Source organism: Bos indicus x Bos taurus, chromosome 1 (genome assembly GCF_003369695.1).
Source record: "Bos indicus x Bos taurus breed Angus x Brahman F1 hybrid chromosome 1, Bos_hybrid_MaternalHap_v2.0, whole genome shotgun sequence".
Classification (NCBI taxonomy): domain Eukaryota; kingdom Metazoa; phylum Chordata; class Mammalia; order Artiodactyla; family Bovidae; genus Bos; species Bos indicus x Bos taurus.
The window spans coordinates 132,554,121-132,567,982 of record NC_040076.1 but is presented as its reverse complement, the minus strand read 5'-3'; the positions used below and the strand labels follow the sequence as shown (position 1 = coordinate 132,567,982).

Here is a 13,862-nt window from a genome sequence, read left to right as displayed (position 1 = left end):
TGCACAAAAAAGAAAAACACACACCATGCAGCATAAAGATGACAGAACTAAAATAAATACTTTTTGATCAGTGAATGTAAGTGAAACAAACTCACTTATAAAAATAAAACAATTCCATTATAGAATGGTAACAAAAGCTGAATTTAAAAAGACTAAACAATGACCTCCCTGGTGGTCCAGTGGTTAACACTCCACAATCCCAGTGCCAGGGGCCTGGGTTCAATTCCTGGTCTGGGAACTAGATCCTGCATGCTGCAACTAAGACCCACTGTGCCACAACTGAAAATAAAAAAGATCCTGCAACTACAGATCCCACGTGCTGCAACTAAGACCCATAGCAGCCAAATAGACTTAAAAAAAAAAAACAACCACCCCCAAAAAGCTGTCCTGATAACATCAAATTTTTGGAGCAGAAACTCCAAAAGGAAAGAAAAGGAGAACTTGAAACCTGTTAGTTGCATCCATAGGAAATTATTCCCTGAAAATATTTTTGTGGTGTATTGTCCAGAGACTATTTACAAAATATGTATTAGGCCACAAACAAAACTTCAGTAGACTTCCCAAAAGTATTACAATAATAGAGAGTAGCTTCTCATTTCAAGGTGGTAAACAAAGCATCCTGTAGTTTTCAGTCTCTCATGCCATATAAAAATAAGAAATACAGAGTATCACCTGAAGTAAGAAGTGAAGCTTTCAGTGGACTAACAGGACAGCAGATGGAATCAGATTGAAGAGGGAGCCAGAGCTTAGGTTCTCTGCCAGAAGATGAGAAAGATAATCGCCACAGATAAGGGAGTAGTACTTAAAGATGATCCATACCTTAATATGACTGAAAACAAGAGCAAAAGGGAGGTTCAATCCAGGTAGGTTGAACCCTATACATCCCATCCTACTCTTAAAGGAAAGACAAAAGCAGTAAAAATGGAATCTTGGAGCAGCATGGCCCCATTCAGTTCAGCCACTCAGTCGTGTCCAACCCTTTTCAACCCCAGGGACTGCAGCATGCAAGGCTTCCCTGTCCATCACCAACTCCCAGAGCTTGCTCAAACTCATGTCCATTGAGTTGGTGATGCCATCCAACCATCTCATCCTCTATTGTCCCCTTCTCCTCCTGCCTTCAATCTTTCCCAGCATCAGGGTCTTTTCCAGTGAGTCTTCTCATCAGGTGGCCAAAGTATTGGAGTTTCAGCTTTAGCATCATTCCTTCCAAAGAAATCCCAAGGCTGATCTCCTTCAGAATGGACTGGTTGGATCTCCTTGCAGTCCAAGAGACTCTCAAGAGTCTTCTCCAACACCACAGTTCAAAAGCATCAATTCTTTGGTGCTCAGCTTTCTTTATGGTCCAACTCTCACATCCATACATGACCACTGGAAAAATCATAGCTTTGACTGTACACACCTTTGTTGGCAAAGTAATGTCTCTGCTTTTCAATATGCTGTCTAGGTTGGTTATAGCTTTTCTTCCAAGAAGCAAGCGTCTTTTAATTTCATGGCTGCAGTCACCATCTGCAGTAATTTTTGAGCCCAAGAAAATAAAGTCTGTCACTGTCTCCATTGTTTCTCCATCCATCTATTTGCCATGAAGTGATGGGACCGGATGCCATGATCTTCATTTTTTGAATGTTGAGTTTTAAGCCAATTTTTTCACTCTCCTCTTTTACTTTCATCAAGAGACTCTTTAGTTCCTCTTGGCTTTCTGCCATAAGAGTGGTGTCATCTGCATATCTGAGGTTATTGATATTTCTCCTGGACACATCTGAAAAGCACGTCAAGGCTGTATATTGTCACCCTGTTTATTTAACTTATATGCAGAGTAAATCATGCAAAATCCCAGGCTGAAGCACAAGCTGGAATCAAGATTGCCAGAAGTATCAATAACCTCAGACATGCATGGACCATCCGTCCCCCTGTTCTCATTTAAAGTGCCAGCAGGTCCACACTGCTCTCTCCTGAGCAGCCAGTGCAGGGCCAACAGTACACGGTAAAGGAGACAAATATCAACCAACAAAATACTCAGCAAATGAAAGAACTTTTAACCCTGGACTCATTACAGCAATCAGAACTAGACATCAAGATGGGTATATTTACTATTTGCTTTTATTGGCTCTACTGTGTGGCATGCAGGATCTTAGTTCCCCAGCCAGGGATCAAACTCATGCCCCCTGCAGTGGAAGCTCAGAGTCTCAACTACTAGACCACCAGAGAAGTCTGTCTATTTTTAGACAGATAAAATTTTAAATGAAAGAAAACACAATCATTGGGTGATGTGGTAACAGAATGGACACATCTGAAAAAATTTTTATCTATAATATTGATTGTAATACAGGAGTAAGAAATTCCTGTAGAAACCAGTAGAAATAATAGCCAGATAATTCCCAGAATTTTAGCTATTAAAACAAACAAAAATATAAACAGAAACAGAAGTCAGATAATTTTTTCTGGCCAGGTAATAAATATTTTAGGCTTTGCAATCTCTGTCACAATTACTTGGCTCTGCCACTGTGTTGGGAAAGTAGCCCTAATATGTAAGCAAATGAATGTGGCTGTGTTCCAATAAAATCTTTAACAGACACTAAGATACTAAGTTCAGATCATTTTAACGTCATGAAGTATTCTTTGATTTTTTTTTTTTTTTGAAATTTAAAAAGGTAAAACAATTCATGGGCTATTATACCAAAACAGGTGGTGAGACAGATTTGGACCACAGATTGCAGTTTCCCAATTCCTGTACTAGAGTGAAATCTCAGTACATAAAAAGATAGAACTGGAAAGCTACTAGAGAGAAAAAAAAAAATGCCCATAATATAAACACAAAAAGAAACAGCATTTATTTAAAAACAACTTTGAACCTTGAATTCTGTTCCTATTTAAATGCAAAGGATAGATGAAGACATTTTTAGACATCAAGAGATGCAAAAATGTTTACCACCCACAGACAAACTTTGAAAGAAATATTAAAGGGTTTTCTTCAGCAACAAGGTAAATATATCCTAGAGGAATAGTGGGATATAAGCAACAACAAAATTAGCAAAATTTATCCTTAGAATTCGGAGAAGGCAATGGCACCCCACTCCAGTACTCTTGCTTGGAAAATCCCATGGACGGAGGAACCTGTTAGGCTGCAATCCATTGGGTCGCTAAGAGTCGGACACGACCGAGCGACTTCACTTTCACTTTTCACTTTCATGCATTGGAGAAGGAAATGACAACCCACTCCAGTGTTCTTGCCTGGAGAACCCCAGGGACGGGGGAGCCTGGTGAGCTGCCGTCTATGGGGTCGCACAGAGTCGGACACGACTAAAGTGACTTAGCATAGCATAGCATCCTTAGAATTTTTATAGATACCATTAACAGATAGTAAAAGGTCAGGGTGAATCTTTATTAAAGTGGAGAATACAGACACTGATAAATTTATATTTTTATAATGATAACTATAGAGTTAAAATGTCTTAAATTTTTTAAGGAAAATCACTAAAAGTAAATATTAAATGGAAAACTTTCTAATCATTTTCAGAAAAAGACAGTAGACTGTTTAACTGGAAAATCTGTATATAGAAAACTCAGTCTACTAAAAGACAAGTGTGTTTAACCAGTATTCTTTTGCTAAGAAGTGACTTTAACTCACATTGGCATAAAGGGAAAGCAAAGCCTTAGCAAAAAAGAAATTGTGGGCTTAAAGAACTGAAAAGTCCGGAGCTAGTACTGACTTCAGAGACTTAGATTGTCTCTCTTTAATCTCTTAGGTAATGCTTTTCTTTCATTCTTTCACTCTTCAGCAAATTTTTAGTATGTGGTGGCAAAATGATAGCTTTACATTCAAATAAAAGAGCAAGTCCCTTTCCCACCAGATTCTACAAAAGCCCAGGACTTGTTTGGCTGTAATTGGCTTATTTTGGGTCTAGTCCCTGAACCAGCTCTAGAAGGAGTCAGACCTAGAAATTAGCTTGGACAGAAGTTCAAGTTCATCCAAACCACAAGTTTTCTCAAGGAAAATTTGGGAAATTTGAACATGACGGTCAAAAAAGGGGAAACGCATGCTGGTAAAGGAATAGCAGATGTTCACTACAGTATAAAGGAGACAAAAAGACAAAGACAGTACAAAATAAATAGACAAAATAAGTCCAGATATAGTATGAATCACAAAACTCAGAAGGGATTAAAAATCCAACTGTACACTATTCTTTAGATTCATACCTAACGCAGAGGCAACAGTCAAATAAACAGTAAATAAGAGGAAATCAGGTACAGTAATGTTTATGAGACAAGTAGAATTGAAAGCTTTAAAAGAAACATCAATATTTCAGCAGTTGGCCATGAAAACAAGTCACCAACTTTAAGCAATACAAAAAGCAAATCTGATAGAAATACAAAAGAAAACTTGACAATCCCATAGTCATATAAAACCCAACAAATCAAATAGGACAAAAAATTCATAATATAGAACTAGTAAACATTCATAGGGGTACTCAAAAATAGATTTGATACCCGACAAATACGGAGCCATCACAATACAGTGCCTACTTATTAAGGCATGAAGAATATCACATTTTTAAAAACTACTAACATATAGGCCGTATTTGTTACTTATGAAATTAGCAACAACAACAAAAACACACATATCTGGAAAGTTAAAAAAAACATTTTGAAAAATTAAATATATCTTAAAATAACTGTTAAGCTACAGAGAAGATCAAAAAACCAATTACAGGGTTTTTTTTAGAACCAGGCAATAAAAGCATTATATTTATTAAGATATGTAGGATATAAACACGGGAAAAGTTGTAATCTGTAGAAAGAAATAAATTAGGCTGTCATCTCAATATGCATGAAAAAGGATGACAAAATAGACCCAAATAAAGTACGTGAAAAGAAGTTAAACAACTGTATTTCAAACAAAAAATAAATCTATTAATTTATACATACACAACCAGAAAGCATACTGTGCCAAGCACTATTCTAAATATTTTAATTCATTTTAATCGCAAAACTCGTATCTTGTAGATGCTTTATCCCTGTTTTACAGATATTAAAACTGAAATACAGATTAACTTGTCAAATCTACCAACATGTATAAAAGAATACATCAAAAGAATACATCATAAGTAAGTTGATTTTATCCCAAAAGTGCAAGTGGTTCAACTTTACAAAATCTGTCATTAACAGATTAAAGGAGAAAGAAAAGAAAAGAAAATATAGACTGATTCTTTGAAGGCATGTGATAAAATATATTTTCTAATTTGGAGAAAATGAAACTAAGCAAACTTAAAAAGAACACCTCCTTAATGGGTAAAGGGTATTAATCCCATACCCCAGAAATAACTAGCTAAAAATATAATAGGGAGAAAATCCTATTTGTGATAGCAACAAAAAAAGTTACTTGAAAATATATATGACAAAAATATAAAATTTCACTAAAAATTACAAAGATCATTCTCCATGTTAAAATTGTATATAATCCCCCCAAATATGTTATAGAACTTGATCAACTAATTCTGAAACTCATATTGAACAATAAATACAAAAGAACTAAAGTGAGTTCTGAAAAGAATCAAAGGTATGGTAGGGCACAGGGGATGCATAATCCAAAGCTATAGTAATTAAACTCCGTATAGGATCCATGCCAAAACTGAAGACTTATGCAAACCAATGTAGTATATGACACTGTGTCAAGAAGTCTAGTCAGTAAAATGTTGACTCTCTGCAGACTGAAAAAAGTACATATTAAGCTAATACCTGCATGTAAATAAATACTTTAAATGCAAAAAAATGATGGGAGAAATTTATAAGGGAATTATAGATTTGAGTATATTTTAAAAGTGACAAATTCTATATCACAATCAAAAGGCATAGGGTTGAATCATCAATAATGTTCTTTCATTATTGGAATCTTCAAAATCAATAGTTAAGAACATGACTATTAACCAATTCTAAAACATCAAAAGATAGAAATTTCACCAGGAAATAACAATGAAAATTCCCACTTCACCAGAAGGTAAAATGTAGTAGCCAGATATAACTATTTTAAATGCTATTTTTACCTAACAACAGCCTCAAAATACATAAAACAAAAATTGTCAAACAATTCAACAATTAATAGTTTAAGATTTCAACACTTCTTTTACAGTAGTTGATGCTAGTAGAGACAATCACTAAAGACACAGAAGACTTGAACAACACAGTGTATTTGATCTAACCAGCATATGTACTCTACAAAACAGTAGCAAAATATACATTTTTCTCAAATGCACATGGAACTTCTTCAGGAAAGACCATATGTTAGGTGAAAAAAAAAGATTCAATAAATTCAAATAAAGTATGTTGTCTGATCATAATAGGATAAAATTACAGATTAATAACAGAAGGAAATCTAGGAACCCCAAAATGTTTAGAGATTAAATAACACATTTCTAAAGACACATGGGTCAAAGGAGATACTGCAGGGAAATTTGATGTTGTCCTGAAACAAATGAAAATAAAAGATGATACGAAAATCCATGTGTGGGGTGCAATTAAAGCAGTGCTTAAAGGAATATTTATGACCCAGAAAGTTCTAACATCAGTAAGATAAGCTTCCATCTTAAGCTAACAAGTAAGAACCAATCAGACCCAAAATAAGTAGGAAGAAGGATATAATAAAGATCAGAGTAGAAATCCATGAAATAGAAAATAGGAAAATACTATGAAAGAATTTATGAAATCAAAAGTTGGTTCTTTAAAAATATTTTAAAATAGAAAGCTTTAGATAAAGAGAGAAAGGAATAAATTAAAATCAGGATAAAGGAGGATACATCACTATAGATATACTTATAAAGGAGTATTATGAACTGCTTAATCTCAGTAAGTTTCACATCTTAGATGACATGGGACAAAATCATCTAAAAACTCAAATTACCAAAATCAACTCAAATAAATTTAATTATATCTATTAAAAAAAGAAAACAGCTCAAGAAGAAATGGAAAATCAGGATAGGCCATATCAAGACACTAAATAAGTTATTAAGTTCTCCCCAAAAGAAAAGTCTAGGTCCAAATGGTTCATACATTTAAAGGAAAAAAATAATACCAATCTTTCATTAATATTTTCAGAAAATAATAGGAGGGGACACTTCAAAACTAATTTTAGAAAGCTGGTATTACCCTGATACCAAAGCCAGACAAAGATACCAATATCCCTTATGAAATCAATATAAAACTTTTTACAAAATATTAAAAGTATCAAATCCAGCAACATATAAAAAAGATTATACACTATAAGTAGGTTTACCCCAGGAATGGAAGGCCATCTTAACATCTGAAAATCTACTAATATAATAAACCATATTAATACAACACAGGACAAAAAGCACATGATCATTTCCATAGACACAAAAAAAGCCATTTGACAAAATCCAACATCCATTCAAAATATCTCTTATCCAAGTAAGGATAGAAAGGAACTTTCTTAACCTGATAGAAGACATCTATAATTACATTATTTACATTATACTTATGGCGAAAAACTGAATGCCTTCCCATTAAGATCCAGAGCAAGGAAAACAGGCTTCTGTTCCTCCCCATTTCTAATCAACATTGTAATGAGAGTCCTATCCTGTGCATTAAGACAAGGAAAAAAAAAAAACATTAAAAGTATTCAGACTGCAAAGAAAGAAGTAATCTATCCCTAGGTTATATATACTTTAAGTAGAAAATATGAAGAAATCTGCATAAAAGCTACCAGAACTAATAAATTCATTAGCAAGGTCTCAGCTTCCCTGGTGGCTCAGATGGTAAAGAATTTGCCTGAAATGTGGGAGACATGGGTTCGATCCCTGGGTCGGGAAGATCCCCTGGAGAAGGGAATGGCAACCAATCCCAGTATTCTTGCCTGGAGAATTCCAAGGACAGAGGAGCCTGGTGGGCTACAGTCCATGAGGTCACAAAGAGTCGGACATGGCTGAGCAACTAACACTTTCATTTTTCTTGAGAATACAAAATCAGAATATAAAAGTCAGTTGTATTTCCATGTACTAGTAATGAACAATCAAATAGAGAAATACAAATAAAAATAATTATTCACAACAGCATCAAAAAGAAAAATACTTAGGAATAAATATAACAAAAGAACACACTTTTATATACGTATAATAAATGTAACAAAAGAACACACAAATACAACAAAAGAACACACTTGCACACTGAAAACTGCAAAATAGTGTTGAGAAAAATTAAGGAAGATTCAAATAATAATAGAAAGCTCAGTATTTTTAAAATGTCAGTTCTCCCCAAATTGATCTAAAGATTTAACCCACTCCTTATCAAAATCCCTACAGGCTTTCGTTAAAACTGGCAAACTGATCCTAAAATTTATATGGAAATGCAAAATACCTAGAATAGCCAAACACTTTTTTTTTTTAGCTTTATTTTATTTTTTTTTTTAATTTTATTTTTAAACTTTACATAATTGTATTAGTTTTGCCAAATATCAAAATGAATCCGCCACAGGTATACATGTGTTCCCCATCCTGAACCCTCCTCCCTCCTCCCTCCCCATACCATCCCTCTGGGTCGTCCCAGTGCACTAGCAAACACTTTTTTAAAAGAACGAATTTGAAGAACTTAGGCTACCTGATTTCAAAACTTAATAGAAAGCAAGCAACCATCAAGGCACTGTAGAATTGATAAGTATGTGTGTGTTAGTCACTCAGTCACATTCAATTCTTTGTGACCTCCACGGACTGTAGCCCACCAGGCTCCTCTGTGGAATTCTCCAGGCAAGAATACTGGAGTCTATAGCCATTCCCTTCTCCAGGGGATCTTCCCAACCCAGGGATCAAACCTGGATCTCCTCCTGCATTGCAGGCAGTTTCTTTACCATCTAAGCCATGAGGGAAGTCCCAGAATTGGTAAGTATGCACAACCAATGAAACACTCTGGAAATAGATGCTCATACATACGACCAATTAATTTTCAACCAAAGGAGAAAGGGTAGTCTTTTCAGAAATGAACCTGAAATAATTGGACGTCCTTCTGCAAAAAAAAAAAAAAAAACCTCAATCCATATCTCACACCATATACTTTTGTATACTTATTTTTATAAGTATCTCAAATTCCCTGGTTGTCTACTGAGATCCTTCGAGCTGCACAGTGCAGCCAAAATAATAATAATAATCTCAATAAATATAAGAGTTGAAATCCTAAAGTTTTTAGAATAAAACACAGGAGAAAATCTTTGTGACCCTGAGTTATGCAAGAGCAATAAAATATTGATACATTGGACTTCTTTCAAAATTAAAAAGTATTGCTCTTTAAAGACACCACTAAGAAAATGAAAAAGACACATTGGGGGGAAATATTTCCAAAACATCCTGTTAAGGACTCCATCCAGAATATATAAAGAACTTACAACTCACTAATAAAAAAGGCAACCTAATTTTTTAAATGGACAAAAATTTGGTTAAACAATAACTACATTAGAGGTTCCAACAGCAAATAGATACATGAAAAGATGCTCTATATCACTAGTCATTAGGAAAATGTAAATTAAAACCACAATGAGATACATACACAGCCACTAGAACAACTAAAACCACCAGTTGGCAATGCTGTGAAGAAGCTGGAACCCTCATATATTGGATTGATGTGTATGTAAAATTATGTAGCCTCTTTGGAAATGTTTGGCAGTTTCTTAAAAAGTTGAACAAACATTTGTCATATGAATCAGCAATTCCACTCCTAGGAATCTACCCAAGAAAAATGTTCACCCAAAGACTTGTACATGAATGTTTATAGCCGCACTATTCATAGTAGCCCCAAAGTGAAAATAATCCAGATATCCACTAAACTGGTAGATTAATAACCAAAATACAGTATATCCATATAATGGAATGCTCTTCAGCAATAGAATGAACTATTGACTAACACAACATGGATGAATTGTAAGTGAAGTGGAAGAAGCTAGACAAAAATATATTCCAATCTTGTATGATTCCATTTATGGAAAATTCTAGAAAATGCATTCTAATCTATAATGACAGCAAATCAGTGGTTACCTTGGTAAGGCAAAAGTAATTACAAAGGGGCAGGAGGAAACTTTCATGGGAGGGAGGGATATTTTCATGATCTCGATATGATGTTTTATAGATGTAAACAAAAGTCAGAACTTACTAATCGTACACTTTAAATATAAGCAATTTATTCTGTCAGTTATACCTCAATAAACAAAAGAACTATTAATACATGCAGCAACACAGATGAATCCAAAAAAATATCATTTTACATGAAAGAAGCCAGACACCAAAGACTACGTAATTCCATTATATGAAATTTCTAGAAAAGGCAAAATTATAGAGCCATGAAACAGATCAGTGGCTGCCTAGGTTCCAGGAAAAAGTAGAAAATGAATACAAACAAGCACAGGGAGAGGAGGGGCAGATGGAGAGATGAAAGTGTTCTAAATTTAAATTGTGGTAATGATTGCACAATTGTAAAAATTTACTGTGTGTCCTCAGTCACTTCAGTCATGTCCAACTTTTTGCGACCCCATGGACTGTAGCCTGCCAGGCTTCTCTGTCTGTGGGATTCTCCAGGCAAGAACACTGCAGTGAGTTCCACTTAAGATGAGTGAATTCTGTGATATGTAAACTAAACTGAAAATTTTTGTAAAAAGCAAGCACCGAAAAAAAGTTGAGATTAACTGGCAGGAATTTTTTAAAAGACAATATTAATTCAATAAATGTTTGCATTCCTTCTATACACTAAGCATTATTGGATATTGATGAACGCAGGATCCCTGCCTTAGCAGGAGAAACAGACAGATGCAATTAAAGTGTCTCTACTGCTCTCTCACAGAAGCAACACACTGTAGTTAACAGATACTGCTGGTAGAAACAAAGTGGCCCAACCTCCCTGGAAATTAATTTGACAATATGCTGCAGAAGCCTGAATTCATACCCTTTAACTCCCAATCCTGGGCATCTACTGTAAATAATCAGAAGTTTAGATAGAACTCTTCTAACTAAATTGTAAAATTAAAAAATTCAAAACAACACAAATGTACAATAATAGAATAGTTAAGTAAGTCATGGTATTAATATCTGTGTCATATTATGCAGACATCTAAACTACGTGTTGCACAAAAACATAACACGGAAAAATCAAGTTTACAAAATTGTGATATAATCCCAGTATTACAAATGTATATCTATATATACATGAGCTAAATAGTAAGACTCCAAAATATTAAGTGATTAACTCTGAGCTGTAGAATTGCAAGTAATTTGGCTTTTTATTCTGTTCTGTAATTTATAATGTTTGTATAATGAACATGTACTATTTTAATAAATAGGAAAAGTTATTTTTCTCCTTTATATGCTTACGTAGGTAATATGTATTAACTACAGAAGAGTAGAAATAAAGATAAAAATCTTCACCTAAAATCGACCACCCAGAGATAGCCTGACATCATTTAGGAGTATGCTTCTAGATACTTCTTTGCAAATATTAATAGATAAGTAATTTTTTACAAAAATGGAATTTGATATAACATACTGTTTTGTAACCTGCTTTAGAGGAAGGAGAAAAGAGATAGCAGATCTAAACACTTAGAAGTTTATTAGTCTAAAGAGACAAGAAAATGATGGCAGCTAAAGAGAATTATTATGTGTCAAGTAAAAAAATTTTTGAGCTGTGGTAGTGCTCAAAGAAGGTCCCAGTGTGTGTGTGGAGGGGAGACAGAGGAGAAAAAGGGATGCAGACAGAAATACAGGTGAGGAGGGGTCACGAGAGGAGATGCAGAGACCAGCTGTAGTGAAATTCAACCGGTGCATATGAGAGGCTTCTGCTGGACACCCCTCTTCTCATGTTATGGGAGATAAGGCCTGCACAGAGCCCATGTGGGTGATGAGGTCTCAGGGAGAGAGGGGAAGCCTTAACAGCCGCAGCCTGTAGAGCAAGCACTGGAATGTCACCACAAGAAACGAAAGGCCTGTTTACAGTTGTTAATAACTGACTGACACAGTTCAAAAGCAAGGCCAGATCCAGAATTCCAAGGGTATGTTGGGCTTCATCTCAAAAGGAATTACAAATAAGTCAGGGTGAGTTTGTCAAACAGAAATTACCAGAATCAACTATTAGAAAGGGAGGAAGAACGGCAGTACCATGGAAAGAGCCACACAGATCTGATTCTGTCTTCTTACTCACCAGCTGGGCAGGTTATCTGACTCCTTGCAGCTCAGTTTCAACTACCTTCCAAGGTGATTGTAAGAATCAAAGAGAATATAACTCTATAAACACCTGCCACATAGTACTGATATAAATATGTGACAAAGAGTAGCTATTACTACTACTCCCTGAAGAGGAAGAGATATTATACAATATAACATCATGCTTAAAACCACAGAATTTGGAGTTAGACAAATTTAGTTAAGTTCAAATCCTCCCTGTCACTTACTAGTCATCTAAGCCTCAGCATTCGCTATACAATGAGGATACCACCTGCCACACCAGACTGTTTTAGAGAAGACAACATACATAATATATTATGTTCTCAGGCACAGTGCCCATGTAATCAATTTTGTTGTTGTTGTTGTTTAGTCTCTCAGTTATGTCCCTCTTGTTTGCAACCCCATGGACAGTAGCTCACCAGGCTCCTCTGTCTATGGGATTTCTCAGGTAAGAATATGGAGTCGATCACCATTTTCTTCTCCAAGGGATCTTCTACTCCCAAGGATCAAATCGACATCTCCTGAAAGTCTCCAGCATTGCAGGCAGATTCTTAACCACTGGGGAAACGTGTAATCAATAAACAATGGCTCTTATTAGTACCATGGTTTCACCAGTGGCTCCACAGTAAAGAATGTCTGCAGTGCAGGAGACATGGGTTCCGTCCCTGGGTGGGGAAGATCCCCTGGAGAAGGAAATGGCAACCACTCCAGTATTCTTGCCTGGAAAATCCCATGGATATAGGAGCCTGGCAGGCTACAGTCCATGAGGTTCAAAAGAGTCCAACACGACTGAGCGACTAAACGATAACAATTATTATTACCTCTGTGATCGTGGCCACATTACCTAACCTCTCTGAACTAGAATTTAGTCAGGTAGTACATTAGCATGGAGAAGGAAGTGGCAACCCACTCCAGTGTTCTCGCCTGGACAATCCCAGGGATGGAGGAGCCTAGTGGGCTGCCGACTATGGAGTCGCATAGAGTCGGACACGACTAAAGCGACTTAGCAGCAGCAGCAGTACATGAGTGTTCCACTGGCTGCCTCTTTCCCCTTCATTCCCAGAACATGGCACAGTTGACACACAGTAAACATTTGTTGCATGAGAATTAGAGATTTCACAATAAACTGTGGAAAATTCTGAAAGAGATGGGAATACCAGACCACCTGACCTGCATACAGGTCAGGAAGCAACAGTTAGAACTGGACATGGAACAACAGAGTGGTTCCAAATAGGAAAAGGAGTACATCAAAGCTGTATATTATCACCCTGCTTATTTAACTTCTATGCAGAGTACATCATGAGAAACGCTGGACTGGAAGAAACACAAGCTGGAATCAAGATTGCCAGGAGAAATATCAATAACCTCAGACGTGCAGATGACAACACCCTTATGGCAGAAAGTGAAGAGGAACTAAAAAGCCTCTTGATGAAAGTGAAAGTGGAGAGAGAAAAAGTTGGCTTAAAGCTCAACATTCAGAAAACCAAGATCATGGCATCCGGTCCCATCACTTCATGGCAAATAGATGGGGAAACAGTGGAAACTGTGTCAGACTTTATTTTTTTGGGCTCCAAAATTACTGCAGATGGTGACTGCAGCCATGAAATTAAAAGACGCTTACTCCTTGGAAGGAAAGTTATGACCAACCTAGATAGCATATTG

The 13,862-nt window shown here is 35.9% G+C and overlaps 1 protein-coding gene across 3 annotated transcripts in view; it reads left to right on the top strand.

The window, feature by feature from the left end:
• Positions 1–13,862, top strand: part of PPP2R3A (protein phosphatase 2 regulatory subunit B''alpha) — a 234,044-nt gene that overhangs the window by 210,396 nt on the left and 9,786 nt on the right. The gene's annotated exons all lie outside the window — the stretch shown is intronic.